This window comes from Falco punctatus (genome assembly GCF_963210335.1).
Source record: "Falco punctatus genome assembly, chromosome: 15".
Taxonomy (NCBI): Eukaryota; Metazoa; Chordata; class Aves; order Falconiformes; family Falconidae; genus Falco; species Falco punctatus.
Genome location: NC_137595.1, coordinates 5,448,342 through 5,475,798, shown reverse-complemented (window position 1 = coordinate 5,475,798; position 27,457 = coordinate 5,448,342). Strand labels below are relative to the sequence as shown.

At 36.9% G+C, this 27,457-nt stretch overlaps 1 protein-coding gene across 4 annotated transcripts in view; it reads right to left on the bottom strand.

Annotated features, from left to right (window-relative positions):
* Positions 1 to 27,457, bottom strand: part of PCDH11X (protocadherin 11 X-linked) — a 520,437-nt gene that overhangs the window by 343,744 nt on the left and 149,236 nt on the right. The window lies entirely within an intron of this gene.

Sequence of the window (27,457 nt, the reverse complement as noted above, 5' to 3'; positions counted from 1 at the left end):
AGAGAACACTATTTAAAATGTATTCTGTTTGCAAACCAAAAACCACTCGGGAAATCCCTGCCATGGGTCTCAAGATTTTTGTATCATATTTTAGTGTTCATGGATATTAAATTTTCTAGCCAACCATACCCTTAGATTTGGAAGAACATCATGATACCTTGCTGACTGCAGCTATTAGTACCTTTTTGCTTTCCAGAGACCCATCCTAGTTAAAACTGCTCGCTAGACGACGTTTCCTCCACACCTCAAAACCACATCATAATGGGCTATAAAATTTCTTGGGGGCTACACACCATTACCTTTTAAATAGCGCCGGGTAAAGCATTACTGAGAGCTGAATATTTACTGAGATTTCAGTCTCCTGATTCACAGATGACACCCTTCAGCGGAAAGTTTGATGTTGACCAGGACAACCTTATACTTAACTTTAACACGACCTTGCTTAAAAGTACATTGAAAATGTAAGTACTTTATGCACCACCCACAACAGACATTGCTGCTTCACATAGCTACAAGACAAAATGACAGAGAAGCCACACTGAACCTATCAAAGCAGGATTACATCTTAAAGGCCTCTCTCTTCCTGTATCCAGCCGATCTGCTTTAGACGCTTTCCTGACAAAACCTCCTCAGGGACTCTGTCTTCCTCAGGTTTCTTTAGTCAGAGAAGCCCATCTGAGAACGGAGCCTATTAGCTCTTAGAGTTAATCTCTGTTTTGAATTTTCCAAGAAGCCAAGCAGACTTAACACATTCCTCCCTTCCCTCTATGTTCTCCCATCCCAATGTATATTTTTAATTGCTGTAAAAAAAAAGCTATGAAATGTATCCAAATAAATGAAATATGTTGATTATTTTATTCCTTCTTTGAGATGCAAATGTTGGTCAGGCATGCTCTCTTTTATCTGCCTGAGCAGTGACTTAGTGATCTACTGGCCCTGTGAGAATTGCTGGTTTTAAGCTCTTGTCCCTTACTCAGCTGATAATCAAAGACCTGCATGTAGACACACTCTGTAATAAATTGATAGCAAAACCTGTTTGTATTCATTGAACTTTTTAGTTTTCACAATCTGTGCATATTGCCCTTTAGATAACCTCCAAATAAGATTAAGTATGTGTTATACCATGTGTCTTTTCATTGAAACTAGATATAAAGATAATAAGTCACTTTCAAGTGACAGCCGTTTTGGAATTTCAGTCTCTTCAAGGAACATCGTACAATCATCAAAAAGTCTTCTGTGGAGATGCACATTTTCATGTCCTTAAAGACATCAAATATCATCAACGTAGAGACGCAACTCCCTGCATCCCTTCAAGATTCTAAACCCCCCATAACACATGGCAAGAAGGTATCAATGGGTTCAGGCTAACTCTGTGAATTTGTGCTGCAGATTCTTTTAATTAATCAGTGGGATTAATTGTGTGACATTTAGACTATCAGTAGGTGAGTGCAGAATTACACATTTTATACATGTTCACCAGAAGCAAGTTTTTAAAATTCCTTGTGAAGATCACTGTATGCAGCTGAATACCTGGATTAATGTATAGAGGGATGAAGTATTTTAGCATAATTCTAATAGAACATTTCAGTCACATAAGCTTAAAAATTATGACATGTTTCGTGACAATGACTAGCAGACTCATGGACCAAATGGAAGGTGGTACACTCAGGTATTATCCAAGAAAGAACAGAGTATTTTACAAACTCCCAGCTTTCTATTTCAGTCTTAAAGAAACTAGCAAGTTTTTATTCCCCCGGGCTGTAATTACTAGTAAGTGGAAGAAACTCATGAACTGAAGACATAACAATTGTGATTTTCATAATTAAGGATAAAATTTTAAACATGGCTTGGATTTAAAGGAAGAATAAAATTAAGGTTAGCCTAAAAAGATTTCAGAGCTAAGACTTTCATAATCCTTATACTAATGTTGTATTGAAGCTTTGCCATTCACTTCGGGGATAAAAAAAACATGGTTTAAGAGGTATAATATTTAAAAATAAAAGAGGTAAGAAAAGCCAAGTTGAAAAGATACTTTTTCGCACATTTCTAGTCAGTAGACCTAGCAAGTACGCTTTTGTATACAGGATGTCATCAGAAGAGGCGCCATGATTTGGAAGATTATCAAAAATTATTTAAAAGGCTGCCATTTCAAAACTGAGGCATATAAACAGTGTTTATAATATGATCTGAAGGAAAGAAAATCCCCAATATGCCCATCTTTTTTCTCAGGAGAACAACAAAATTGCAACTCTGCTTTTCCTCAGCTTGTCAGAGAACAGCAAGATGAAGTGTGTTTGCAAACGGCGGTGATGGCAGCAGGTACTAGCAAGGCTGTAGGAAGGTTTTTATGTGTCAAAATTCCAGACTCAAGAGAGCCAAATTCTTACCTGGTTCAAACTGGAGATAGTTTTGTTGAGATCAACACCATTAATGCTCCATGCAACCTAAACGCTTGGCCAGAAAAGTGGGGGCAATGGCCTTGCTGTATGGACCACTCGGTCAGTGTGTGGGATACAAAACTGTGAACACTGCAGGCTGGTGGGCCCAGTTCAGACCCTTGTCCTTCACATTGGGAGAGACCCCCAGGGGACAGCAGGTACAGGGTGACCACTCAGGGTGATCACTGTCTCCAGCAAACCACTGTCAAAGGAGCCTTCTTGCATCTCCCTTGCATTGCAGCTATGATGGTTACATTGCAGAGTTGCTTCAGCAACCTGAGCTGAAGGGAGCTGCCGTTCTCCTTTGGCTGGTTGCGTCCTCCTTTCTGCTCATACACGGCATCACCCTGATCACTAAGAGATCACTGCATCCCACTCAAGTGTGCAGACAGATTCAGAGAAAAAAGGGGAGGTCCCTGCTTTCACCAGCACTTCACAGTGCCACCAACCAGGTGAAATCTCATCATGAGAGTCTGAGCCTAAAACCATGCCACCAAGTACATAAAATGTTTATAATAATGAACAAAAGCTATCCTTACTTTAAACTCTCTTCTGGTTTTCATATTCATACAGGTATACAAAGGAATGTAGCATACCCCACGGGTCCTTGACTTCTGCCAAGTGGGGGGATACTTGACTACCAGCAAGAAAACCTACTAGAGCTGTCTGGGGTGAACATTTTTTCTAAATACTATTTGTTGTTAAAATTGTAACATGCATGTTTAATTATCAGAACATATTTTTAAGGTAAGCAAAATTAATGCGTGATACCTCTTGAAACATAATTTCTAAGAGACTTTTTATTCCCATGTAATACCCGATTAATCTTTTCTTTATTATTTTGTTACACAGTTATTAAATTTATTACTTAGAACCGGAAAATTTGTAATATATTTGATGTAAAATGCCATTCAGCTATATGCTAGTATTATATACTAATATTGCCACAGCTGTAAAAAACTAACATAAAATAAAAAAGTTAACATTTTTGGAGGCTTTTGACCCTTGTGGAAAAAGTAGAGGAGTCATTGAACAGCATTCTCTGATGGGATACCTTCACAGGCGACAGTTAGGTAAGAAAGTAGAATTTTAAATGTTTTTTGCCATCATGTTAAAATCCTTTATTTGCCAAATACTGCATTCATGTTTCATTACAGATTTACCAGTGAAGCACGGTAACTGAATACAGTACAGCAGCCATAATTAATTATGAAGAACATACTAGTGTTGAAGGTGTATTATTAGCTATTAAGTTTCAAATAGGGAATCATTCATTTATTCAAATGACACATATTCTTCACATAGATTATCCAATTAGTAGCAGACAAATTGTTTAAGACCTGTTGTTACCATTACTACACAAACATTTTTAAATAATACAATAAACACAATGGCAATGTTCACTTATTGAAGCATTAAAAGCCAAACAGAAAGAAAACAAAAACTTGGCAACATGTTTTGCTAAATAGCACTTCCATGGAATTACCTAGGAATACAATATTAAAATTTTTGGTTATGCTGCGTACTCAAAGCATCAAATAGGTTTATGCTTCTATAAGTAAGAAATATGCTGAAAAATGTTGTGCACTGCATATTCTGAGCTGAGATACAGCTGCGACACTGAACTACAACCAGTGCTGCAGAGGATGACTTCATTTCTTTAACCTGCATTTTGAGAAACTATGCACAGTAAAAAAAGTACTTCAAAATACAATTTATAGAATGTAATTTTATTCATAAAAGAATTTCAATTTCCTAAACGAGGGCTGCCTACAAGGGCGCAGCTAAACCATGAGCACCCACATTTGACCAAACCCAAGACAGCTTTGCAGAGGCACCATTTCTCCTCCCCAGCAGCCCGGACCTGTGCTGCTGTGTCCTGCTGCAGGGAGGGACCAGAGCCAGTTCACAGGGCTCCACACCCAGGGGCAGCCACAGAGAAATCCTGCTTCAATAAACAAAAGCTGATGAGTTTCAGCAGATGGCGGTCAAAGGGTTCCTGTCCCTTCAAAAAAAGTAAGAAGCTAGTAAAATATATCAAGATTAATTTATGCTGGAAAAATATAAGTAGAGGAAATTGGATGAATCCTCTTCCTCAAAAGACCCAACTTTGATCCTTAAAATCTTTCAGTAAGTTTAAATTAACTACAAGTAATCGCTATTCACCACTGCAGCCTTTTCTTTACCCTTGGAACCTCACTTAAGGCTTTGATCTCGTTCTTACCCAGCTAATTTCATTCTGCTTAAATATTACAGATTGCTTTGATAAAGTCTTCCTGTGCTTCTCTGTTTTACAGGTTTTACTTCAATAGCACCGCTCAATACAGCTGCTAACTTAAAGCCACATTTGCAAAGTAGAATCTATAGGTCACTTTATGTGAAGATATTATATTGCTAAAAAATATGAAGGTTTCCTGATCAGTTTATTACATCTGCAATTATCCAATGCCAAGCCAATTATGTCAGAAAAAGGACAAATTGCCTAGACTGACATTAAAGAGCTCCAACCAGAAATTCTTAATTTACATGCTGACTGGACTGCAAAAATTTACCTTTATATTTTTATGATCCTATATTTAACAAAGTATGAAAGGACCTTTAGGAAAGAAGCCGTTAAAATGCAATTATATATTTGTTCATTCATTCTATGTTCCAGCCTCTCTCCAAACCAACTACAAAGCTTTAACACACAGACAGAAAGAACCAAGAGCTGACAGAGACAGTCAGGTACTCTCCAGGCTGAAAGCTTGCTGCTGCTCCATGGACTAGAGACAATGTCGCATCAGGAAAACAGACTTACACATCGAGGTGATTATGTCAGTGCTCATTTTGCTATTGTTATCGTGCCAGTGTGAAGTCAAACACAGTGATTATAGACTGGAGGCAGGATAAAATTATGATAGAATTCTGCTACTCTTCAGAAGCCAAAACTTGATTACAGCAGAGGTATTCACAGAACAAAGACTGTGAAAATATGCAAACCACATAAAATAAAATGCTAAAAAATAATAATACAAAAGGTTTACTTTATTCAAAGTCTGTATATGCACCTTTCATCAGCCAATTTAAGTACCTTTTTGATTTTAGATACAACTGACAATACTAGTAATAAATCAAATACACTGGAATCCGTTCCATCAGCCAGTGGATGTGACAGTAATTGTCTTTCTCGAGAGGGACTTCCAGGACAAACAGAACTCCTAACTTCTAAAGCAAATGAAGAACAAGATTACATTTTATTGAATCCAATGACAAAATACCAGCTGACTTCAGCAAGCATAAGCAAGCCTCCTAAAGAAAAAAGACCAAGGCTACAAGTTTGAGAATAGAACCTGTGTTTGTTTTTCATTTTTCAATCCCTTATAAAAGTAACTGAGAAAGGGAGACCTTCTTCTGGATAACTTATGTAATTTCTATGACATCACTTAGGAATGATGAAGTATAATCAGGGATATCAAGGGGATGGTAGTTTAAGCAAGCTAAAAAATCTGCTCCCATCTCTTTGCAATAAAGTGATTCCTCCAAAATGAAGACAAAGTTCAAAATGCAATACACCTAAATCACAACACCACAAATGTAAAAATAAACAAATATACACTTACAGCGTAGCAGCTGTGCTAACATATTTAACATTAAAACAGTGATGTTACTAAAAAAAACCCTAGATTTATTTGGAGGATCTTAATAAACATCTAGTATACAGAAGTGTATCTGAACTGTGTGCTGCATCTCACTTCTTTCTGGGGGTGTAAAGTCTGCCATGAACTATTAATAGTATTTTATTTTCTGCAAATCTCAATCTTACGAAACTGAGAGCATGCAGAAATAGCCTATGAAAATGTCATTCCCCTACAGAGAAAGAAGTCTGAATATAATTGAAGAGCACCTTGATTATTTCACAAATTGCTACTGTACCTAGAAATTCTACTTTGCTGAACGCCATACAAGAGTTGATGACAGAGTTTTTGAAAAGAGAATGTTCAGCAAACAACTTCTGACTTTTCACCTTGAATTTAATCACGTATTTTTCCAGAAAAATCTTTTTAAACATCATAAAGGAGAAGGATAGTGTTTCTAGCACCTCTTCAAAAAGTAATTTAAAGATGGAATATGTCTTGAAAACAGCATCTGAAGGTATTCTTGGAAATACCTACCATGTGCTTTACTTTCTTCTGTTTCATTTCTTGAGTGTGGCAATAGACACTGAAACTATAAAAATAATTAATTCTTGAGCACTGAGAAGTGTTTTTTCTCTGTGTATAATGCATTCAGTTGATGTGCTTATGTCATAGAGATGTCAGTGTGAACAAGGAATGAAGCACTCAACAAATTTGTTGGCCTGAGTATTTCAACAGAAAGAGTCGTAAAAATCTCAATATCGCCATCATTACAGGACCTAATAAAGGTATTATTTCCTTCCTCAAACATGTGATCCAAACACAAAAAAAGAAAAAAACCTCCTTTTAATTGCACAAACACATATCTATATCAGATTCTTCTAAGTTGTATTTGGATTCAGTTTTTTCTTTAATCACAGTGCCCCATATTGTAAATCAAAGTTCTAGGCAAGACTGCAAGATTATTTCTATATAACATATAGAATTCATGTATTCCCACTGCTGAAAGAATCAGCTTTTTTTTTTTTTTCTTGCTTTTTTTTCAGTAAGCTTGTGAAGTGTCATCAACTAAACCTATTTGTCAATCCATCCTCTAGTGAAGAGGAAAAGGCAAAATAGTAATCAGAGAGATATGGTATTATAATCTCATACTGGATGTTTGACTACTATGAAAAGAAACATGTTCCAACTACTTATGGAAGTTGTAATGTTGAAAATATGAAAAATCATGAAAAACATTCAGAATGAAAAAAAAATTTGCATTGCATAAACTGCCTTGTGCTGCTGCTTTGCTAAGTACAAACAGTGACGTTCAGCCTCTTTGTGTTTCTAGTATATTCAAGCTCAATTCAATAGTAAAGTTAAATCTTGGTGTTATAATAAATTATATCCTTCCAATTGTCACAGTAAATTTGGATTAAATGCTATCTGTCCAGCAAGCAGATTTTGGAATACTAGAATGTGTTAAAGGCCCTTAATGTTTAACTACTCAGAAAGTCAATTGAAGGAGATATAGGGGATAAAGACCATAATGGAATAAATGTTCCAAGCTCTTGGAAATGCTGGATGTGTAGAGCAGCTTCATACTGTAGCAGGCCATCACTTTCATGCAGAATACAGGTAACAGGTAGATCTGCAGCTAATTAGGCTTATTACATGCATCAGCTTGACGCATGAACAAATCACCTGCACTCTGCATGTGCAGTGGGCACCGGCTCTCTCTGAGCAGTCAATGGGAGCCGAGAAGACAGGGCAACTATAAGACACCACTGCTGGGCCAAGTCATCTATAGCCTGCTGCTGGCTGCCTGAGGCACCGACTGTGAGGTGGATTAATAGGTCTGGAATCACATTTTTCCAAGGTCATCACTGGTCTGGTGACCACAGGCAACCCATCAGATTATGAGGGAAGGATAAAAAGCAGGGATAACCAGATGGCATTTTAAAATTAGATGTTTGAATAATACTCAAGCATGTTAGGAAAGGAGAAGGTTAAGGTAAGATTGGATTCATGGCCCTGATACAGGCTATGTATCACAAGGTGGGAGAACCCCCCCTCATAGATCGGACCTGCCTTCAGGGCTTTCTTTTAACCCGGAGAGGTGCACACACCCATGCACTACCTCAAATCCAGACTTTATATTCCTTCACATCTCCATGTCTCACATCCTGTGATTGACATTTTCATAACTGTTTTTACTGAGTGAAGGATCTCAGCCTCCCCAACTTTATACCTTCACATGCAAGTAACAAGTAAATACGCCTCTGCTTGCATGTAAGAACAGTGGGGAAATCTTATTTCAGTGACACTTTCAGAAGACATGTAACTGAAGACAAATCGGCATAAGGCAAATGGATTTTTTTTAGTACTCTGAAGCGGCTCCTTTGTTTACTCACCCCACATACATTTACCCACCCGCTGCTCTCACTAGTATCTCACTGGTATCTGCTTCACTCTCAATATTGAGCTCCTTTAAAATAAGCTAAATTGGGAACTATTTGATGTCTCCTGAATTAGCTGTTTCTAACAGGAACATCATCCTGAAAGAAGCCTAGCCACCCGGGAAACTCTGTCAAATGCAGCAGACATCAAAGCGAAAACACTGCCTGCCAGCCTCTGCTCAGCTCAGCAAGAAGTATTCACCCACCCAGGCTTCGCTTTTCTAAAGCTCTGGCTATTCTAGCATCAGCAATCTACAAGAAAAGCAAATGCAGAAGGTTTTCCTGCATTCTGCACATCTCTTTGGAAAGCCAACAGCCCCTGGGCTACTAGGTAGGCTCTGCTGGAGACAACAAACCCTGCCTCTGACATGCAGCAGCTACGGCTACTCCAGCCGTGGCTGTGATTTCACCAGAGAGATTCTTTATGCACAATTTTCTCTTCTGCATTACTTTAGCACACGTGTGAGTATCTACCCACAAGTTATTATCCAATACATTGAGAAGTAAGCATGCTGTGGGCACCAAGGACTTTTTAACTTGTCTTCATACTGCAAATGTATATTGAGGTGAACACATGTGGCCAAGGTAGCTGAAATAAATCCAGGTATCATGGTTCCCTCCCACCTTTCAAGAAGTGCACTGAACACATTTTCAGGTACGCTTTTTTACCGTTCCTGTGCTCTACTTTCAGACAATAAATAGGGTCTCTTGACATCTTTCTGATTAGTACTTACACCTCCATAGCGCCTGCAGTTTCACCAGTCTAGGCTATCTTCATTATGTGAAGTAGCAATGGCTTCTACTAATCCTGTCAAGAAGTTTGTACAGCCTCGTGGTAATCTTGGAGGAATAATCTTGCCGTAGTTTGTGGCTGACAAACCCATGACTTTAACAAAGAAGAACATTGAACAAACTGAAGTGTTTCTAAGAAGCTGCAGGAAGAACATGAGATAAGAAGGCCAGACATCAGTGTACAGGAAAGATAAAGTGATTAAAGGAAGGGTACTCAGGAGTAATGAAACATATTTCTTTTTTTCATTCAGTAGTAATTCCAGGTGGTCTCTGAGATTTCTTGGCATGACAAGCCTTACACTGTTACTTACAATTCCCATTTGGTTATTTATCAGTTCAACTGTCAAAAGACATACAAAAATTTCTTTAGCAAAAACAGATGGTATCAGCCCCAATGCATGAAATAACAGGTCTTTCTTCTATTGTAGTATCTGAAATATCACATCTTGTAAAGTTGCTCCAAAGAGGATCTGAATGCTTAAAAAGTAGAATTATCCAACTATTCCTTCTTCTGTACTAATCTCAATGTGTATGGGTATGTAAAACAAAGGAATGGCATTCTTTTGAGTAAACTGACCTAAAAATCCTTCATTATTTAATTGTCATAGTGTCTGCATATGCAAGAAAAAACATAAAACCGAGTTTTCTTTCTGGAAGAAATATTCGACCTGTCAAGAATAGCACTTGGTGTCAGGATTTTGAAGTGTGGACGAAATGACAGACCAGCGGAGGGAAACTGGTAACAGATTAATGAGATGTGCTCCATGCAGTCATAAAACTACTTGAAATACAAAACAAAGAAATGGGGAAAGGAGAGAGAAACAACAATGGAGAGGAAGGAGCTGCTTTCTAAACCTTCTGTTGTGATCTTGTGAAAAATGAGTGACACTGAATTTTACAGAGAAATTTCACAAACTCTGTGCATCAAGACCCAATGAAGTAAACTGGAATACACTTTGAATACACATATTTGCCTTCGTATACTCATGAGCTACAGGATTTGATCCGTGACATTCGAGGCACTCACTATATTTGTTTGGACTGACACTAATTAAAGGCAGCTATATATCCACCATTTAGAAAACGATCAGTGTGCACACTTCTACAGAAATCAACAGCCCAAATATGCAGTCAATTGTGCATTTTCATATATCTGCCAGCCAGCTGAGTTGGAATCCCCATCTGGCAGGTAACACAACTATAGATTAGATTTGATGATTTCATACAATCCCATTCTGACTCAGAACAATAATGATGACTCTGTGACTATGTTCTTCTCTTGGTATTTGCCTTTGACTTCTCTTTAATGACCACTCATACGGTGTGCCACAGCCATGTGTTATAATGCACTGAGTAGCACCCGAGACCAATGCCAACTCCTAGTTGGACAGTGTACATTTAAACTGCCTGTTCACCTTCTGGCACACAACTCTCAGCTTGAGGATTACTCAGAAAGGAAAAGAGCAAATGCTGGCCATTCCAGGGGACTGAATACCTCTTTACATCTTTTCTGTTGTGGTGAACATCAATGAACAGGTCCATGGGACATCTTTGTATCTGGTCTCATTTCAGTCTTCCTACTGTATATACACCAACAAATATGCTTCAATTCTGCAGATTTGACTCTAAATATATATATAATAGGAAAATTATTTCTTCCTAAAGTTATTTTCTTGAAATAGTATGTATATAATATTTATATATATATGCCTGAACAGTTTGCAAACTTTATCTACTCCATCCCTGCAATAATTATAGGAATGTTTTCATTGTGGAAAACTCGGGAGACAACACAGCATTAATTGCCTCATAAACCTCACTGACTTACAAAGTGCAGACTATCCTGCATTTAATGCTTCACAAAAGCTGGGGTTTCATTTTTCAAAGATTACCCTATTCCTCTGATGGTAACAAACTGGACTAGCGCAGACACTCGGGCAAATACAGCCCGCTGGATCGACAGTGGAGCACTAGTAATACAAGTCACAGGAGGCAGGGTGAGGGCAGCAGTGTGGAACAATCAAGGATTACTGTCCACGTGACAGTACTGGAGTGTAGATAAAGCATAATGCAATGTATAACATGCTCTTCAACCCCTCAGAAAATCAGCAGCTCTTCAGGCACATCTCACTGATAAGAAACAGGCATGTGGATCATCATCATCTGTATTTCTCTTCATAAAAATGCAGCCTCAGGTGAAAGAGATAGTTATTAGCTTTAAGATATTTCAGGAGATGCTTTAGCTGTCGGTTAACACGTATCTCACGCGTACACCACTACATCACCTTTAGCCCCGCAATACAACCAAACTCTAGCTTAACTAATTAGCAAATATGCCCTATCATATTTGGCTGTTACAATAAAACCCAAAATGTTAATTTTGTTTCTTAAATATTATTCCTTGTGTCTATGAAGATGCTAAGATAAAATGAAATAGTGCATGTCCTGAACTTAGGGAGATATATATATTTTAAAAAAGGGAAAAAAAATGAAGACAAAAAAAAGGAAAAAAATCCCAAATCTGTAAATTCTAACAGTACTCCCCTACTTCAACAAAATAATCCATCTGAATTTACATTTACGTTAAGTTTTATTTTTCTGTGAAGAAAATGCCAAGAATTATGACAAAATTGTGGAAGTTAGAGAAATTCATTTGACTTTCGAACACTTTTAGTTTAAGAACATTAGGTCTTTCCTTTCTGAGATAAAAAACACAACATTTTTGTCACTTCCAACGAATTACTTCAGTATTTATCAGCTCAGACTAAATGTGGAAATTAAAAGGGGTAATTCACAAGACAAAATACACAGCAACAGGAAATCATACAGAAAAAAGAGCACGGTATGAGGTTCAGCAAAGCTGCTGGTTAGACAGTCTAGATGGTACTAACCTGTGGAAATGCAAGGATTAAAGGATGAGAGGCAAGAGGGATCATATTTGGAAGACCTTGCCACCTGTAGCTATTTTTAGGTATTTTTAACAGTAATCTTCCTGGTCAACAGTCTTAATTTAAAAACAAAGAATAGCAGTTCTGATCAAAGAAGTAAGAAAAATCAGCTTTATAGAGGCACAGTGAAGGAAACTGATTGTTGCATTTCAAGTATACCAAAAAAAATACACCTACATAGTGAGACTTCTTATTTGTTGCCACTGTTTTTCTTCACAGAAAAATGGTCTTGGCTGTAAACTTAAACTAAAATTTAAAAAAGAAAAAGAAATAGCACATTTGCTGCTATCTTGCATTTCATACTGTTTTATTTATGGGTATGTTTTTTACCTCACAAGTTTAATGGAATTTTTACTGTGACTTTATAGCTGTGTGATTTATAATACATCAAACAAGTCAAATCAATCAGCAAAGGCTTAAAAATCAGCACAGGTTGATACGGCTCCTTTAAAACAAATCATTACAGCTGTTAGAACTCAAACATACACAACAAGGATTGACCGCTAATGTGAGTTATTTTAAAATCTCATTTTCTTGGTAAGAAATGCTGCCCTTTGTATATAACTTTTAAACGATTTAATAAAACAATCTGCAGAAATACAACAGAAAACATAGTTATTCCTTTTAAAGCTCTTTTAAATACACTAAGCCGATCTTTTAAAGGAAAGCTATCCAAATTCTCATTGATATGGGAAGTTAAATCTCTTTAAATACTCTATACTATTCCTTAAAAATGCTGTTCTTTTAAAGGAAAGCTATCCATAATCTCATTGTTATGGAAAGTTAAATAATAATTTTAATTGGCACACCCTGTCACTAAGCTTCACAAGTAGCTATTTCTATTATGCTATAAAAATAATCACATATATTTAAAACATTCTTTTTAAGTTGGAAAATGTCTTCTCCATTATTTAAGTATCTAAATTATAGACTGCACAAGCCAATTTAATGCGACCAAAAAACAGTCTGAGCTCAGACTTATTAAGTTAATGCTCAAAGTCGTCACATAAGTTATGAAGACTTTTAGAGAAGTTATTTGAAACCCCCAGATGATATCTGCAAGAAAAACAACTCCTTCCTATATTTTGCAACCCCTTTCTGCCAGCGGTTTCCATGCCACATGAAACTAGGAACGTTACTAGCCACAAGGGATCGTTCAAGCTGTTACAAGAACTGGGAGACGTGCATTTTGCCTGTTGGAGATGGATTGGCTGAGACGTTCCGCCCAGCATCTAGCAAAGCTGGGAAGTCTGCGCTCTGGAAGCAGAGAGTGTTCGGTGCAGTTTGGCCGACAGAGCTTGCAAAGCCAGTAGGACGATTCAGGAAAATAGGGCAAGCCAGTTTACACGGGGAGGTTATTTTATCTTACACATAAGTAAATCTTGGCAAAAGAGAGGTATATATACACTTCATATGGGAGAACATTAGCCAGTTTTAACAGGAAGAATAATCAGCAGATAATTTCATACCTGAAGGGTATGCATATAGGAGTTATATTAATATGTTATACACAAGCACTGAGATGCATTACACTCACTTGTTACAAGAATCGATAGACCTATGAATGTTAATTGTAATTTGCTACATTAAAATAAACTTTTTCTTAAGCTAGAACTACATTTTAATTGTTATCAATTTAATAGAGTCACCCAATAAAAACTGACAGTTTGAATACCCTACATGATATGAATATTTTAGGTAAGTCCTTGAAAAAGTCCCAACCACCAGCTAAGGTCACCTTGAGAACTCATGGAACTATACAATAAATAGTAAAAAGAACTATTCACAGGCCATTCAGTACAGCAAATCCACTCTACAATGCATTACAAAGAAGAAAACCATTGACATTTCTACCAAAAATTTCCTCCTTCCACTCCAAGCAGCACATGAATTTCTAGCACCCAAACTCCATTAAGCTTGATACAAAATTGCAATATAACCCTGCATTATTCTTTCTGGAATCAGTCCAAGGGATTTTGAAATTGGTGGTTAATGTTGTTCCCCAATTATCTGAATAGTTTTGAGAATTACACCATTGCCTAGATGTAACAGTAATAGTAACCTATCCTAAATGTAGCACAGAGGTACGTTTTGTTGTACCTGTGTTTGAGCAGCATTCACTGGTACTCCCTACAGCTGCAGCAGAACCATTTCAAGATGCTGGATCTGCAGGCAGGACAGGGATTTTCTTTTTAGCATGGCTTTGCATAATTACAGATAGTCTGAGTTTCTTCTGTTTTTCCCTCACCGAATGTCCTGAAGCTGATGTGGGTTTTGTTCATTACCTTTCACCTCAGATACAATGTTTTGGCAGCATTTATGTTGATTCTTTAGTCTGGTTCTTACTCTCTACCTTCCGTATGTGCAGCTGCACTACATGTATGTTTACTCAAGGGTGTTTATTTGTTTCTGGAAGCAGGAAGTGCTAATGAATAACAGAATGCATGTGGAAAGAGAACAGTAACTTTTGAAATCAGTACACTTTTGAAATCAGTACCAGAATGTGTGGTGGTGCCACTAAGTAATTACAAAGAGCACCACTTGAATTTCCTCCGAAAATCAGAACCACCCTTGTTACTAGATTGTCAGCCACATGCAGTGCATTGCTGCCTGACCATTCCCCTAAAATTCATATTAACACCATTATTTTCTCTCCAGCAGAAGTCCAAAGCCATATATATATATCTATACACACACACAGAGAAAAGGATCCTCCTATTCTCACAGTGTCACTAGAAATTACAAAGTACTGTAATTCCTCAGCTCAAAAAAATGAGCATGAGATGAGACACGATGCAATTATGAAACAGCCACCACTTCAACATCCAGTTCTAGTCATTTTCCAACACATAATTATTTCAGTCTACTTTGATTTATCTAATTGATTTTTCCAAGGTGTTATTCAACTTTGTTATTAATTTTTAAAACTTTACTGGAGAATGTATAAGGTGGTTTGGTTGGTTTGTTCGTTTGTAAGGAAGCTCCATTTGGAAGTACTTTCAGTCCAGGTAGATGCAAAAAACCCACACAACATGCACATTGCCTCCATTTTTAGGTTTCAGCCCTCACACTCTCCCTACGGTTTTAGAAAGGATTTTCTTATAGCTTTGCATGGGATTTCCAAAGCTGTTCCAACCCCAATCTCACTGAAATTTATACATGGAATTATTTTATAGGAATAAAATTCAATGAGTATAAAACATAGCTTAATCAATGATTTCCTAGAAATATAATACAGGAAGATAAAGGAATAAAGTATTGATTACTATAAAAAGAGAAAATGAAACAGTACTCATATGCTGGCATTATATCTTGCCACACAGAATTTAATCTTTTACCTAACACATTTTTGGCATCTGGTCACATCTGAAGGAGCTCATGTAAAGGAGTGCACACTTATGTGACTATCAATGCCGAGCTGCTAGAGATATTATTTTCTTATTATAAAGATATTCTGCTTATCACGGACAGTGAGACAGTGCCAAAATAATAACCTGTTCTTGTATTCAATTTTTAAAGTTTTTTAACTCGTTTCAAAACATGAATATACCTCTGTAACACAGTGGACTCAGAGGTAACAGAAATTTTGTAGGAAAGAAGGGGAGCATGCATACATCAATGATTTCTGGAAGCAATAACATTGATAAAAAATTAGGCACCTAAGATTCCAGTACTTGTAGGTGTTACTGGTGAAAACGGTCATCAGCTCGTGTGATCAGGATCTCACTGCATGTCCGCGTATGAAACAAAACTGCTTTGACTCTTCTAACATTCTAAACTCATTTTTAAAAGAGGAAATGGATAAAATCCTCTTTCATTATTCCTTTCTAGGAAGCTTTCACTGCATAATTACATTCTAAGTGCCAGTGAATGAGCCAAACCATGATGGAAGCAAAGTGAATCATCTGAAGGAAGGATTAGCAGCTAGTTATATGAATGCAAATGAAAATAAAGAACTACTACACTGTTAAAACCAAAAATATCAAGCAAAAAACCCCTCTGTAATTTGAACTATATTGTGTATCTTTTTCCTTTGCCTTTTTTCTCCCTTTTCTCCTGAAATAATTTACCTTTTTAGTGAAGGTATGAAGATTAATTTACTAATTTTTAAGACCTTTGCAAAAAAAAGGTTATCTATCACATTGTTTACTAGAGTCTGCTAAAATAGTATTATTGAAAATGTCACATTTCTTTATAAATATCCAATCTCTTCTAACTATGGCTGCTGCACACGCAGTCAGTGGTGTAGAATACACATCCTCCAATACGCCTCCATTTTCAGAGACACTTCTGGCTACTTCTGAATCCATTAATATTCTTGATGTCTCTTCTCATCCCTGATAACCATGATAAGGCACTGTCATGTTCACTGTTGCTCTTAGCTTTTCATTTTTAGATCATGCATCATGTCTGAATCCCTTTGTTAAGGCATCTATGCTTTCAATGCTTTGAGTCTATTATCTCAGCGAGAATACACACAAATTGAAAAAAAAATGTATATGAACATAAGGGAAGATTTAATAGTTTGCTTTAGCACATTCCTCCCAAATATTGTTCTTTTCTATGGATTTTAAGATTGGATAATAAAAGAAAAGGAAAAAAAAAGAATAAATGTGACAAACTCTATAATCTATTTAGCTCATTTTCTAAGACGAAGGTTTTTTTTTCACTTAGAGGGCTGAAGTCATACATGGAGTTAAATGATAACTAGTAATGAAGAGGCTACTTACTCAATTAAACAAGACACAAAGTATTCAGAATGTACAGAATTCTTCTCAAGAAATGTTGGCTAGTGTTTTCTGCTGTATACTTACGTTTTTTTCTTGAGACACTTGTTACTAAAAGACAAGCACATGGAATCTTTTGTCATGCTGAGGATCCTATGGGCAGGTGTGTAACTGGGCAGAGTGAATTCTACAGTGAGTGAGGCTTTGGTCATGGAATGCTAATTAGCTCAGAACTCAAGACATTCTTCCTGAGCTGGCTGTGACAGTGTAGCAGGGGAACCAAATAGAAACAAACATGGAAAGTATTATGTGGCATCAGAACCAAGGTTTTCTGCTGGAAAGAGGCAAAGTGAGGTCTAACAGAGAAAACCTGGAAAGCCTTTCTGAAACTATTTTAAATTACTTCAGACACATGCACCATGTAAGTGAATACATGAACAGACACACACACATGCTCGGATTTCCTTAAGAACATGTGTTAAGCTTAGCAGATTTAATTCTGAAAAAAATGTTCAAATATAAGCAAGTATGTTTTGCTCCCACAGAAAAATCCTGACATTACGTTAGGAAGATGATGCTTGTGAAGTCACCAGAGACAGTTTTACATATGACTTCTTCCCATTCAGTCTCTGAAGTCCATTTCTTTCCTTGTGGCTTTATTCCTTTAGTTCATTCTCATCCCTTGTCCTCATGGCAATCTACAACGCAGATTGTGAGTATTGTCTGGCTTGTCAGGCAAAGTCTACTTAGCAAGAGGTAAAGCTTGGATTTCATCAACTTGCCGTTTTATTTTGTAATTCTCGTATTTATTTTTACATTTGGTCTTTTGAAAGGGTCTCAGGAATATATCCTCCCTTCTTCATAAATGCAGTCCTACTTTCTTGGTTCCTGTTTAGGATGCTATCACAAAGCCTTTTCAAAATCCTTACTGAACGCATCAAAAACCTTAGGAAGAAGAGCTTCTGTCCTTAAAATCTTCCCTGCTATGAGCTTTGTCTTTGTTACATCCTTAAAACATAAAAGCCACAACACCAGAAGTGTGCATCTTCTCTGTGGGCTTCTGAAGCCAAGCGCTCAGGAAGCGCAGGACGTGCTGCTGCCGTGCTGCTACAGCAGACACCGGCCGGACCTGCCTGGGTCTCCGGAGAGGCTCCTGCGAGAGAACCGGCATTTAGATACAAGCAGACCCTGACATGTTACCTCAGCTGCAGGCTGCACCCTGCCCACGTCTGAGATGCCTTCAAAACCAAGGATGGGTAGAAAAAAAATAAGATTAATTGTCTTGGAGTTGCATACAGCTTAGATCCCATAGGCTTGACTGGTGTTTAGACAAATATTCCATATTGTCATACTGGGGAGGCAACGAAATTTATTTCCTTTTTCACCAGTTATGTCTTGTTTTATACTAAGTCTGTGGGCTCCTGGCTCTGCCTGGCTTTGTTTTATCATAAAGGACATAGAGCTCTGGTGCCCTGACATAAAAAGATGGTTTACAGGGAGTGAGGATAATGTTGTAACACCCCCACGACTCTCAGAGCGCCATGTCTCCTTCTTTCAGGTCCTAATGCATAACAGAACAGACTTTATGGCTCTGATCAAAAGCTCATAGAGTTCCATGCTAAAATCCAGTGATGGCAGGTGAGCTTGACTTTTCAAGAATGTCATGTTATATTTGTCTTTTTTTGTTTAGATTAAAGAAGGCGCAACTGTCCAACCAGAAATACATGCCTTACTAAAATTGGGCCAAAACTGATAATTAAAATAATATGTATTTGTCGTTGTAACATTTTAAATTCAAGCAATTAAATTATTCATGCCCATCAGAAAACTAATGCAATTCAACACCTGCAGTGTCTTCTTTTTCTTTAACACTCAATTTACTAGTGAGAGGGAAAGAAAATACCCCTTCTTGTGAAATATTCAGATAATTTAGATGCCTAATAAAAATGCAGGTATATTATCTCCGTGTTACTTATCTTGAAAGGGGGATGATGTTAAGACAATAAACTGTTTAAAAATAAATCCCTTTCTGACAATCCATGAAGCAGTGGGGAATATAATCATCTCCATTTGCCTTACTTACTGGCAGTAAATACTAATAGACAACGTAGTCATCAGAATTACTTTGTCAGAATTCCACAGAGGTTTAGGTAATTCCTTTCAAGTCCATTTTATTAGTCAGGAAAAAAAAATTAAGTCAAATCCTGATTTAATAAGTGGTGGATTTGAATAAATTACTCCAGTTCCGTGTTCATTGAACTTTAAATGAATTGTTCCACAATCCATTGCCAAGCAACTAGAATATATCCTTAGGAAGTTCAACAACGTACTTCTATTAAATTGGTAAGGTGAACAAACAGTTTACTGGGAACTTCTGGCTTACAAAATGAAGATTTACAAAAGCAGAGTTTTCCTCATTAATTCTATCAATCACCTACAAATAGAAGCTTTTGCTTAACAAATTGATAGAAACACATTAGGTCTGAAAACATTTGTATTTCTGATAATGTGTTTGCCCACGATGCTGACGACATTTTAAAACTGTCGAAATATTACAACGCAGTCTTTGACCTGAGACAACTGCAAGAACTAGTCAACCTTTCTTATAAATGCATACATCCTGAAATACTATTAATATTATAGATAATAGAGACGTGTATCTAAAAAGTTCCATTTGAGAACAGGAAAAAAGTCACCATTTCTTTTCAGAAATGTATTAGCATGTCTCAAGTTTATTATCTTGGATCTTTGACCCACTGTAGCAGGAGCAAGAGAAATCACTGCCCAACAATTTTAAGTCTTGAAAAAAAAGAGTTCTACTGAAATAATGATTTTGGATTTATCTTTTATTATTATTATTATTATTTTTTAAGAGAAAATTTGGGAACATTCTCATTTTATTATGTAATTGGGAACAATCTTCCTAACTCTGTAGAGAGAAATGAGATTTAGGAGCCTTCCAGCTCTACATGCATTAAATGATTACAGGGTGATTTACTGAAAGTTTTTGTATTTTGGCTATTTTGGCTCAAAGTTTAGATAACATAAAAATTTTATCCTACCATAGAAGTCTAAAATCCCCATTTCCTACTGTTTCGCGTTATGATCTTTACTATTCGTAAAACAGTTTCTGGTTTTGACTGCCAGGCTTGCAACGGAGTATATCAGGAAATAACAGTTCTTCAGCTCTTTATAGTAACAAATTCCTACATACAGGACTAATGTGAAAATTCAAGTTGAATCAGTTCTCTTAACTCGGGATTTTAAAGCTAAACAGTTGAAGTCATTCCACATTACTTTTGGTAACTACAGGATTACAGAGGGGTAAAAAGTTCAAGCTCAATCCACTGGACCCACTCCACTCTGCGAAAATAGCCAATTTAGAGCTATTATGAGAAAATAACTTTCATTACGCTTTCATCATTTGTAGCCTACTGCACACCATCTCAGCTTTCTAAAATGTCAACATCTAAAAGTATCATCATTCTTCATTATGCTGGAGGGGAAAAAATAGATCAAATGGAAATGAAGAACTATCACTTTCCTTTTGGATAAGCAGAGAACACCAAGTATAATTCCAGAGCAAAAATGAGGATCTAATGCTTCAGCACTTACACTTATTCTAGCTATTTATAATAATAGAAGCAAGAACATACTTGAATGTAAAAATTCTATATATTTGATTGCATCTCTCCTGTTATTTTTCACGTGAACCTTATTAGGCTGTCATTTTGTTCTGGTCAAGGAAAATATCATCATGTATCACCTGGAACTAGGTGGACAATCTTTACGAAAGAGCTTTGAATATCACTGTATGACAAACATACTCAATTTGTAGCATTATTTGGACCCTGATTTGCAAATGCAGTTGCGTAAAACTAGGACTTCCATAAAAGCTCCATGTTGTGAGCTCCAAGGCTCATGTAATATTCACTGAATCACTGAAAACTACAAGCAAATGTATTAATGAAAGCCAAACCCCAATGACTTTAACATAATATGGGATATATCATAGCGGTTAAGCTGCAGATTCACAAAGATGTGAGTGCCAAATGAAATGAGGAGAGAAGCACACTACTTTGAACAGAAACAACAGTAGTCAAGTTAAGTTACTCCTGCTTGTGAGTCAGTCCTTACCGCAAACTTTCTGCATAGTCACCAACTTCAGTGAGATCACTCCGGGGGCAGGGATTCACTAAATAAGACTAAGAAAACCCTAATCCCTTAAAAATTTTCCAGCAACTTTCAAAATTAACTCTGACAATTTTGTACAATGCACAGGCATGTAGAGAGAAGTCAATTCCCAGTGGTTTGCCCGATTTTAAAAAAAAAAAATACCTTCAAATAGTCAATAAGTAACATTTTCCTGATTAGGGAAAATGAAAAAAAAAAAAAAAAAAGACAAGAACGGAGTTTTTATTTTCATTAGCCACTGAAATAATCAACATCTCTCCAAAGATCTTACAGGAGCTAATATTTGAGTTTAAATTAAATTTTATGTAAGTACATCCATTGAGAATTATTCAAATGCAGGATATTTGGTTGCTTTAGAAGTATCTATATTACTGTAATATAGCTTCCTGAAAAATATAGCCTTTTGGAATATTTTCAACAAAAATCCTCTACTAAGCTTTAATGCTGTTTGATGCAAGAAGACTTATTTAGGGTATTAAAGATCTGTCTGTTGGAAAGATAATTTCAAATTTCAAACTTTAAATATTCCTCAAACTCTATACCTAATACCTCTATTGAGAAAAACCTCAAGATTATGCCAATTCAATGTCTATTTTGCAAAGCCAAAGGAAATATTTAAACATTCACTTAAGTGTCAATTATAAATCCAGGCTGATCTGTCCAGGAAACGTATTTCCTAAACCTGTTGCACTTCAGTTATCCTGGAGATGTAACTCTCAACCCAGGGGTTCAGCTGTCTGTGATCCAAGGCTTAGCTTTGATGCAGCATAGCTGGGTGACCTTGGCTGAGGTTACTGAGAAAATTGGTAAGTTGTTAGAAAGAAAGGGTGAGAAAATAAGTTAAATCCAAGAAAAAAAAAAAAGAAAAGAGTAAAAAAACCTGAGTGTGAGATCAATAGCTACTGGCTCAAGGATATACAAGAAAAAACAGTGGCATGGAAAAGTATAAAATCTAAAGGGCCAGGGGGTGGGACAAGGGTGACAAAGGGGTACCAGACTTGAAAGAATGGAGCTCAGTACCACTTCACTTCAGCTTGTCCCAAGGAGCAAAGGTGGCCAGCCTTCCACTATCCAACTGATGGCTGCCTGGCCAGTAAAGCCTCACTGCATGAGGGTTTGGGACCAGTGAGCACATTAGCACTTAACCTAGTGAACCTAGTGGCGTGTGACCTTTGCCATTGGTGTGTGTGCATTAACCAATAAGCATGTACTTATATGTTGAAAATATTCTGCTTGTAGAGTCTTTTTTATGAAAGTTACCTTAACAAAACTAACCCAAAGCAAGATGTTTGCAGATAATCAGGATACATTTTTTCAGCCCTTCCTTTTAAAACATTTCTTACAGATGCCCTTTGGTTCTGTATTAGATTATTCTTATTCTATCAATATGGTGGATCATATTAGGGTCATACAAAAGGACACGTGAACAGGAAAATGCAAATCATGCTAATAGACCAGTTCCCTCTATGTGAACCACATACAACATATACTAGAAGATCTTGTCGTTCAGCTCAAGCTCAGTAGTCTGTTCCTTCCTTCAAGAAGCTCAACATGTTATACCATCAGTTTGGTGTCTATACTTGCTAATATGACTTTAATTTTCCTGACATTAAATAGTAAATAACTGAGTATTTACAGCTCCTGAGAGGCTGAATATCTACAAGGTTATCCAAGACAATTCACCGATTGTTTATTAGATTTTCTTTCTCTCTTTGGTGTTCAAAAATGTGAGAAAATTTTACATGTGTTAGTTGTAGTTGAACTAGATTCCTGCAAAGATGAGAAGGTGCAAACGAAATCTGCAAATGCAGTAACTACTTAGCCTATACAAGAAGCACATATTCATAGAAGCAGATATTAGGGATAGATGCTTCAGTTCAGAGAAAAAGAAGAAAAAAATCAGAAGAGTTCTTCAGGCAGAAGAGCCACCACAACTTTTGGTTCTGTTTAAATCATTTATTATTGTTGATTATCAAGGACTCTGTAAAACTGCAAACTGAAATGTCTGGAATGGTTCAAATAATTTCTTTCACTTAATGATCTGAAAAGGTCATTATTTTTCTATTAAGCTTTCGTATTACTTCCATCACATCTCTTCCATGTGGCTAAAAAATACCACTCCTGGGAAATCTGAAAGCACAGCACACCTATAAGGGTGTACCTAGAAGAGTGTCAAAAACCAGTACCTTGGCCCTTCCATCTCCTTCACATCATATGCAAAAGTACTATTGCCTAACTTCTTCAAAATGCAGCCAAAACTAGCAATTGAATGACTTAGTAAATCCTGCAAGTTTTGCCAAAATGTTTACCTATTTCTTTCCCAAAATCAACTATCAGATCTGGATTTATTATTTTTGTGTTGTTCTTTGTATTATTCTCCTTTCTTGCTGCAGAACATCTTCATTTAAATGTTCTTTCAAAGGACATAACTCTAGGTTAAGGATTTATAGATATAACACACAAAACAAAAACGAATAAGCACGATGTTTTCTAACATTACCATCGGCATATATCAGATGTTTTGCAGCAGGGCCTATTAGGAATGCAGCAGTACATAGTAGGACAGATTGACATTAGACCTATCCTTCAAATGCTTAAAAAAACTCCATTTTCTTCTACATAATTAATTGTAAAGAAGTTGTCACAGGAAAGTATCAAAGCCTCTAGCACTGAACTGTGCTGGGCCCCAGGAAAGGGTTTGATCACAGAGTGCATACCAAAAAAAAAAAAAAAAAAAAAAAAAAAAAATCAGAAACGACAGTTAAGAGGACAAACTCTTTCAGCAAGCGTGGGACAGGGACAGTGATCATCCTATGCTAAAGACTATGCTATTGAAGAAGAGACTGGAGAACAGATATACTGTATACTGTGACTGAAATGCTGAGAAAGGTGACTTCACAGAGGAGCTGAAATTACAACTAAGGATGACAGAAGATGACCCACTTACTGTATAAATAATTCCTGGTTTACCTGGTTTATTGCATTTTACTGATATCATTAACAAAGATCTACAAGTAGTCTGAAGAACAAGAATTCCAGCTGACAAGGAATTTTTTTTAAACATGTACTACCTACCAGCCGAACATTTATTTATAGGAGATCACATATATTTATGAGACATCATCGGTGAGATGCTAAGAGAGAGAACTGTGAGCATAAGGTGGCTACACCAAAGTGTTGCATCCCAAGAAGAGGTGCACAGTCCAGGAACGCTGCTAAAGGACAGTGATCAAAGTTCTCTCAAAAGCGTCTTGCCATGGAGTGCAAATAATCCAGCACAGGGACAGGATTTTATAAATGGTGCCTAAGACTTAGGTTGCAATACATAATTCTGGTGACAGCAGATAATAGATTAATAGATAGAAATAGATATTGATAATGAAAACATCCAAATGCATAGATTACATATATATAACACATATTTCTATTTAAAAATTACCTGGACTTCAGGGTGCTGAATCTTACCTGTCCAAGTTTCGAAATAATTTATCAGTCCCTGTGTATCAGTGTAATTTCTCTGTTCCCTGTTCCCTTAGAGGTTTTTGCGTCAATGAGAAATGTTTTCATCACTAGTTACAGAAATAGCTACTATGTATACCCAGGCACCAAACCTGCTACATCACAATTCCCTCTTTACTCAGTGTTTCCCAGCATAACCGAACTCGCTGTGAGCAGCCCGCGTGCAGCATTAGGGACAATTGTTACAATCTTTAAAGGTACTTTGAAGTCTGGTGCACTCCATGAACTGTGTGGCTAGAACTACTGCAAAGTGTCCAAATGTAGCACTAAGATTTAGAGCAAGAACATTTTTGAGATTCACAAATGTCTTCCTGAAACTGCTACTTACAGACAAAAACATGTGAAAAAAAGACAACCCTTAGCAGTTTGTCCTGTAAAATTCAGAGTAAGTACCTTTCTGAGAGTACTTCATATTTCAGCTTTAATAGGCTAAAGACAGTGTCCTCAAAAGCTTTTCCAATAGGGAATGACAAAAGCGAATACCTGTTAAGTGAATTCAAAGAACTCCTCTGCTTCTGGTAAATAGGAGAACTCATTTTCTTTCAAGCAAGAAATACAAAATGAGAAACAGAATTGGATAAACAAAAGATCTGTACTGAATTTGCTGTTACACTAATCCTTTATGATAATTTCAGGGACAGTAAACAGAATGAAAACAATGTTAAAAAATTACAGATGTGAAGTATGGTAATCATTCATCTATTTTATATTGATATGGATTACACTTACATACTGTTGGGAGCTCTAAAAGTACCACAGTGTTAAACTGGTATTACATACACATATGCCAGGGAGAAGAAAGTGTTTGTAGCAGGAAAGGAAAAACTCTTGCATTGCTTACTCCAGTTTATAGCAAACCGTAATTTCTCTTGTGAACTTGCATTCAATTGATAACCTGTGCAATGACTTTCCAAGGAAAATTTTAAAAAAATTATATTTAAAGTTGCACTTTTCTTTTTTTTTCTTTTTTTCTTTTTTTCTTTTTTTTTTTTTTAAGGACTGCACAAATTAAACTTTCTCTTTCCTTGCTTTTGTAACCTTCCCCAGCTTCAGTGGTTGAGGAAGAAGGTAAAAATTAGAAGGAAACTAAAAACATTGCAAATAGAACTGCACACAGGAAAGCAAGGACAGCAGCAGCCAACCTGGGAGTAACTGCATCTTTGATCAAATACAGAAGTAGCCTTTGAGGGATGGTGCAGCTACAGTGCTGGAACCAGCTGTCCCCTGTGTCACCCCGTGACCAAGGATGCCATATTCCTTTCATGAAAAACAAGCTGAGTCTCATTACGTCTATGTAAGATCTCTCTATGCTCATTTGGTGAAAACTTAAAACTTACAGAGTTGTATATTAGATTCCCTGACCTATCCTTTCTCAAAGATGCTGTGTGACCACCAAAAATATCTTCATCTGTTTAAAAAATCAAGTCCCAAAGGGGTTAAATCCCATCCCCGAAAGAAGGGCAGCCTCTTTAGTAGCACCACTTGTCACCTGCTGACACAATCTGTTTGTATAAAAGTTAAGGCCCTAGAAAGACTTCCATTAATGTTCTTAAAGGTCTTCATCTTATTTTTATTTATTTTTTATTTCCCTTCAGCATTCCCACCACATGCCAAAAAAAGGTAAAGAAGTTCTCCTGCAATATACTGCAATGTAACTTTTGTAATACAGTCCAGCTTACTGAAGTATTATAGGTAATGTGGTATGTCCTTCAAAAACCTTTATGGAATATTAGAAAAAAATTATACATGTATTTACATAATATTTTCTTTGCTATACAATCTGTTTTAGAAACTTCCTGCCCTGTGATTCTGCTCCCAGCTCCTGAATTTTACCAGCACCTAGCTCAGATGCAGCCCCAAAAGCTGCCGTGGTTCAGTGATCTAGTGGCTGTGCGCTAGACTTGTGAAAAGGCACTTCATTCAACTACCAATCCCTAAACCTTGCAATCTAAAATCCAGTTTTCTTTACTACTTCAAAATATACTTAATCTTTTAAAAACTACATGTTAAAGAACAGCTCTGTCTTCCTTACTTTTGTATCATGTCCCTAAAAGAGACCAGCAGGGGACAGACCCCACAACACATGCCCTAGATTTTTGCCTCAGCTTCTGGCTCAACTGCCTCCTGAACGAGTGACACTATTTTGTATTAAAGTTCCCAGAGGATTTTTTATCACTTCAATTCATATAAAACATGTTGTCAACACTGCTGGGTGGTAAAGGAATTCCAGAACCTAACAATAACTGGAAATTTTTATTTACTATGATCTTTCCAGATGCTAGCTTAACTTGATGCCTTCCAGTTCTTGTTTTGGAAAGCAGTCATTAGTTGCTCTCTGGCCCCTTTTTCCATTGCAGACAGGGGTTTAGAGAGTTCTGTCACACCACATCTCTATCCAGGTGCCCTTCCTTCAGTTGGAAGAGTTCTGCTTCATGCAGTTGCCCCTCAAACAGAAACAGCTCCATGCCTCTGGTCATTCTTTCTACTTGCCTGCAACTTCTTGTTCTGCTACCCTTTTTGAGTCTACCGTAAAAGCAGTAACAAGCACCTCAGGCAGCACCATTTCTTAAGTTAGTGCTGTCGTAGAATGATTTGTAATGTGTAGAGCAGCATTTCATGTAGTCTATCCTTGCTGAGGGGAGTAAGTGTAAATTTCTGCAATGTTACTTCTGCAGAAATAATGCACCTTGATGCACAGAACAGACTGCCAATCATTTTCTCTTTCATTCTAACCCTGTATTTTGGGATGCTTTTTCACTCTACAGCTGGATCTGATTCTCT